The following is a 5,929-nucleotide window of genomic DNA, read 5'->3' as shown; positions in this document are numbered from 1 at the left end:
GGTGGGAAGTGTCAAGCCGTCCCTTTATTGGTATAAAGAGAATGGGAGAGCTTGACAAGAGGCGGAGAAGGGGAAGGGCAATCATGTTCCCAGGCCACCAACAACTCCCTTCTCGGCCAGGCGGAGCTGGAACAAAGAGAGGAGCAGATGCATGGGCTCCGGGATACCTTCCCCCATGATGTTCCCTCGATTCTCTCCGGCCCTCACGAGTGTTGGCCGTTGGAGACGGCAACACTCGAGCACCGCCCATGAGGTGAATTCGCACGTCTTCCTCGTCGGGGGTGTGCTCCGAGGAAAGACGTTAGGTTCTCTAACAACACCCCTCTGGGACACCTCGAAGGGCGCCATCAGGGTTACGCCTAGACTCTGCCGCACCGAAAGCCCAGTGGGGGCTGCGGCCATACCGGTTTTTGTCTATTCCGGTAACAATTCCGGCGGGGTTGTTAAAAGGGCTTTGGGAGCTGGAAGAATGTGTTTTTTCTGTTTGTGTTGAGAGGTCCATGGATTGTGGGGGAACCATCTCCTCACTTTATATAGGGGTTGGGGGTTAGTGAGAATTAATTCATGCAGAGTTCGAAAAGAGAATTATCAGCTGGGCTAATAATGAAGCTGCCAATTTCCAAGGAGGCCGTAGACCGTTGGACTCGTGTTAATTCGCGAGGACATTAATGAAGGCGCGTTTCGCGCACCGAAGCGTCCAGCGCGGAATACGAACAGACAAAGGGCGCTTCATAAATGAAAAAGATGGGGCCTCGAGCTGAAGGTGAGATCAATGCCACGTGTAAAGATCATAATCTGACCCAAAGAGGAATCATCTCCAGTAAAGCGGTCTGAGGACAAACCTCCGCTTACAGAAAAATAGAAGTGGTAGACAGAGCCAAGGTATTGCATAGTCCTCGGACCCAAACCTATGGTAAAACTATACACACCGTTATATCTGGGTACTAGACAGAACCAAGGTATTGCATGGTCCTCGGACCCAAACCTATGAGGAAACTAGATACTTACAGAAAAATAGAAGTGGTAGACAGAGCCAAGGTATTGCATGGTCCTCGGACCCAAACCTATGGTAAAACTATACACACCGTTATATCTAGGTACTAGACAGAACCAAGGTATTGCATGGTCCTCGGACCCAAACCTATGGAAAAACTAGATACTTATAGAAAAATAGAAGTACTAGACATAACCAAGGTATTGTATGGTCCTCGGACCCAAACCTATGGGGAAACTAGATACTTACAGAAAAATAGAAGTGATAGACAGAGCCAAGGTATTGCATGGTCCTCGGACCTAAACCTATGGTAAAACTATACACACCGTTATATCTGGGTACTAGACAGAACCAAGGTATTGCATGGTCCTCGGACCCAAACCTATGGGAAAACTAGATACTTATAGAAAAATAGAAGTACTAGACATAACCAAGGTATTGTATGGTCCTCGGACCCAAGCCTATGGAAAACTAGATACTTATAGAAAAATAGAAGTACTAGACATAACCAAGATATTGCATGGTCCTCAGACCCAAGCCTATGGAAAACTAGATACTTATAGAAAAATAGAAGTAATGGGCATAACCAGGGTATTGCATGGTCCTCAGACTCGAACCTATGGAGAAAATAACTATCTGGAGAAAAACCAAAGCGTTACTTATAGTTAAGCTATAATACGATCTTTAGATTTATATTTGAAGGATAACAGATGGTTTCATAAGGTTAACTCCAGAACAGAATACGAATATTGAGCAGAGTACAATAGTAACGCAAATAAAAGAAAACCTCATTAGTTAGAAGCAAAGTATTAAGTATTCAGTTCAAACGGAAAGTATACAACTTCCTTACAATGCCACTGAGGCAAGAAACAAAATGAGATAAAAAAAAAATAAACAAATTTATTCTATGCCATATACTAGTCCCCTCAATTCAGTGGGCAAATTAAGTCAATAAGTAAATCAAAAGGTTTAGGCCAAGGCCTAAGGGCTTGGTTTCGAAAGGTCCGTCGGAAGACTTGCCACGTCTTAAGGTATTTCCTGACCCTCAGTTACAACTTCCCCCAACGCTCTCTGGGGCTCAACCTCCTCGGATGGTTGATCAGTTAACGGTGCATCCTCGGCAGTCTTATCATGACTTTCAACCGATGGCAATGAGAATCCCTCCTCAAGAGCAGCAGGTGCAACCTCGCGAATGGCAATAGGGTAATACACCCTATCCTCCCTTCTAAGATCAGATGAGATATCAACCCCTACTTGGTTGAGGGCTTCATGCCAAGTCTGAGAACAGTAATGCCTGCACACTGCAGGAACTTGAGCCCGAAGGATGGCTTCAGTCTTAGCCACCCCATCTGCGAAAGCATCCTCCTCTGCCTTTTCCACAGAACGCTCAGCGTCTATTTTCGCAAATACTGCCTCGTCTTTAGCTCTCACAGCCTCGTCCCTGGCATACTCGGCAACACCTTTTTCATGGATTGCCTTGGTCAACTGTCCCTTCATATAAGTAATGTTCTCTTTGACAGTTTGTAATTGACCCTCAATGTCTTGCAAGCGATTAGTTTGATCTTCAGCTTACTTCCTGGCCACGGCTAGGTCTGAGACAGCCGTATCCCTGGCTTTCGTCATTTCTGCCAGATCCTCGGTCGCCTTTTTCAGGTCGGCCTCAGATCTCTTAAGAGTATTGGCAGCCTCCAGGAACTTATCGCGCTCTTGCGCTAAGGCATTGCTATGGTCATCAACCTCCTCGCCTAACCTGAAAAGGGCCTGGATAGCCTGCCAATAAAAACAAGTAACTCCGTAAAGAGAAAGAAAGATACTAAGCGGCAAACTTTGAATAAAGTAAATAGGTGCTAAAGGACCCACCATGCCTAGGTACTTCTTAAGGTCGAGGACAACCTCTACCCCACTCATTTTCTCTAACTCGGCCATGTCGGTGGGTGCTAAAGGACCCACCATGCCTAGGTACTTCTTAAGGTCGAGGACAACCTCTACCCCACTCATTTTCTCTAACTCGGCCATGTCGGTGGGAAGAAGAAGAGATTTCTCCAGGGCCTCGGCTACGAGAGCCCTCTCAGCTCCTTGAGACTCCCGTATCAAAGCGTTATCCATCAGGGGCTGATCATGGAGCATGGCAGCGGGCAGCCAGGCTTGAGCCTCGGACTGCTGGGTGGCCTTTTTACCCTTCCCTTGACCACCAAGTTTCAGTTGCTTCGGAGGCTTGCGAAACCTACCCTCATCGGGCGGAGAATGGGATTTGCTCCCATCCATTGGCTCCTTACCCTTGGAAAGTCTCTTCCTCTTCGGGTCGCGAGACTCGGTCGGAGGGTCTGATACTGTGAGGGCAGAGGACGACCTGGTTTGCACAGTTAAAACATGGGGCGGAGGTGCTGGGGGCTGGGGCTGCGACTCTTCTGGTCCACCCTTCTTTGAACCGCCCTCGAGTAAGTCAAGAAGATTGGTGTGTGGCTGTCTTTTTAGACCCATCTCAGCTTGAGTACCAACTCTTAGGGACTGGAGATCGGCTTTGGACGAATGAGGGTCTCCCAGGTCACCAGGGGGATCCTCGGACTGATCAACTAGGTCAAACACACTATATTCGTCCTCGGAGGAACTCAGTTCAACCACCTCCCTTGCCTTCTTAGATAATCCTACCTCGGCCACCGTTACTTGCTAAGATGAAGAGGGAACTGATAGCGGAATGCCTTCAGGTATATAAGATCCCTCAGTAAATGCAAAACCTTCTTCCACCACGGTGATCTGCGTAAGCCGAGGGTCACGAGCTCTAATTACATGCTTCAGGACTGGGAATGATTTCTGAGCTGGGTCGCATCCAAGGATGTGATGAGCAGCTCTGACCTGGTTATCAGTTTCATTTAGGAAAAGGTCCGACCTAAGAACGGTCTCCAAATCCGCTTTGTTAACCAGATGGAAATGACGTGCAAAGGCGTGCTGATCTGTGGCAAGAAAAGTGAAACTCCTATGGTTAGTCAACCAAATCGAATATACAGTTATAAAACTTGAAAATACTGAAACCTAAATTGTCTCCTACTTCGGATATCCTACCTGGCTCCCCCTTTACTGTTGGGCAATGAAAACCGTTGTACCACTCTCCCGACACTATAAGAAAATCTTGAGTCAACCCCCTGTTGGAATCAGGAAGACACTGGATGAGACGAATCCTATCGTCCCTTGTCTTCATATAATACGTCTTATCCCTCAAGTGATGAAGGTTATAGCACCAGTTCACATCGTGGTGAGTTAGTCTCAGCCCCATTTTCTCATTCAAAATATCTACGCACCCTAATATCCTAAACACATTTGCGGCGCACTGTGTGGGAGACAGGCGGAAATGCCTAAGATAATTGAGGGTCACCGGCCTCATAGGGATTCTTATCCCTCCCTCTACAAAAGCGAATATTGGGATCACAACTTCACCCTCTCTCCTCTTAAGGTACCACTCCCCTTCTTCACAGTACTTCAGACTCACATTATTGGGTATCCCATAGTCGACAATGAATTTGTTCATCATCTCGTCGGACTCGACCAACTTCTTAAACTTACCCATTCCCCAAAGACAACTAAAAGTTCTACAAGAAGAAAAGGAGGAGTAAAATCAAGGAAATTTGGGGTCGCTAGAAAAAGAAGACTTACAGAAGTATGACGATACTCTTTAGATAGTGTGCAAGTCGAACCAAATTCAAATCATACGCGTCAATAATTGTAAGCGCGAAAGTGATGAAACCAGGCGGTTCAAACAGGTACTTATATTCTCCCTTAAGTTCCCCAAATGTAACCGCTTGCTCATAAAAGCAAAAGATCATGCCGTTGAAAGTGGAAAACGTGGTGCCGCCAAAATTTAATGTGGGCACCCATTAGGTCTTGAAACGCTAAAAACGCGCATCGGGCAGTCAAAAAGCCGCTAGCATCAACACAAGCCGAAGTGGGGCGATTCGCCTAGAAGGGCCCGTAGGTATCAAAACCCTTCTCCGCGTCCGGGGGAACGTGCAGCAGGGTTTTGAGGGGCTATTGTGGGGCCCGTGGGCCTGATAACCACAACCCATCACATAGTAGGCCCAAGGCCAACGCCGAGGAGGACTGACCAGCCAAGGCTAAGTCAGACAAAGCCTCTTTTGTAACCCACGCCGAGAACCTGTTCGTCCTCGGCATTCTAAGGATAACTTTTGGGAGGGGACAAGCCCAGAGTAAGCTGTCACATTCGCACTTAATGCATTCACCTAACCCCTCTGGCCGCATTAATGGGGATATAACCCCTTGGCAAGGTAATGTTGATCAGAGTGAACCGCTTGAGTACTGATAAGGCCTCTGATGGGACGGACGGCCAGAAGAAAGGCAAATGGATGATCAACATATGGTACAAGGAGATAGGCAGATGGAAACTATATAAGAAAAGCAAGTAAAGTAAAAAGATGGGGGGGGGGAAACGAGAGAAGAAAAGGGTCTCCTCGGCCACGGGCCGAGGAGCATCCCCCCATTTGTAAAAAAACTCTTAGTATTTTTTTTATAAAGAAAGTTCATGCATGGTGATCGACGGCCAGCATCTAAACCTTTAACCCACTCTCTATAAATTTATTATTTGGGCTTGATTGGGCTGAAAACCTATTCATACTCAGGGTCAATCCAAACTGAGTCCCTACAATATATATATATAAAAGTATTTTATTACCCCTAATTTATTTATTTATTGTTTGATTTATTTTAGTTTTTTGAGAATTAGTTGTAAATTGTAATGCATTTAGATATTTGAAATATAATTTAGACATATTATGTGAATTGTAACAATTTATTGGAAAAAGTGCTTATATAATATGATATCATATGCGTATACTGTATAATAAAAGTTGGGTTTAGAAGCCATGGTTACGTCAGGTGATTTCACCAAATGACATAAATTTTTTAGATTAAAAAAAAAATAGATAT

This window comes from Quercus suber, unplaced genomic scaffold (genome assembly GCF_002906115.3).
Source record: "Quercus suber isolate HL8 unplaced genomic scaffold, Cork oak 2.0 scaffold_420, whole genome shotgun sequence".
In the NCBI taxonomy this organism is placed as follows: Eukaryota; Viridiplantae; Streptophyta; class Magnoliopsida; order Fagales; family Fagaceae; genus Quercus; species Quercus suber.
This window is presented reverse-complemented; position numbering follows the sequence as displayed.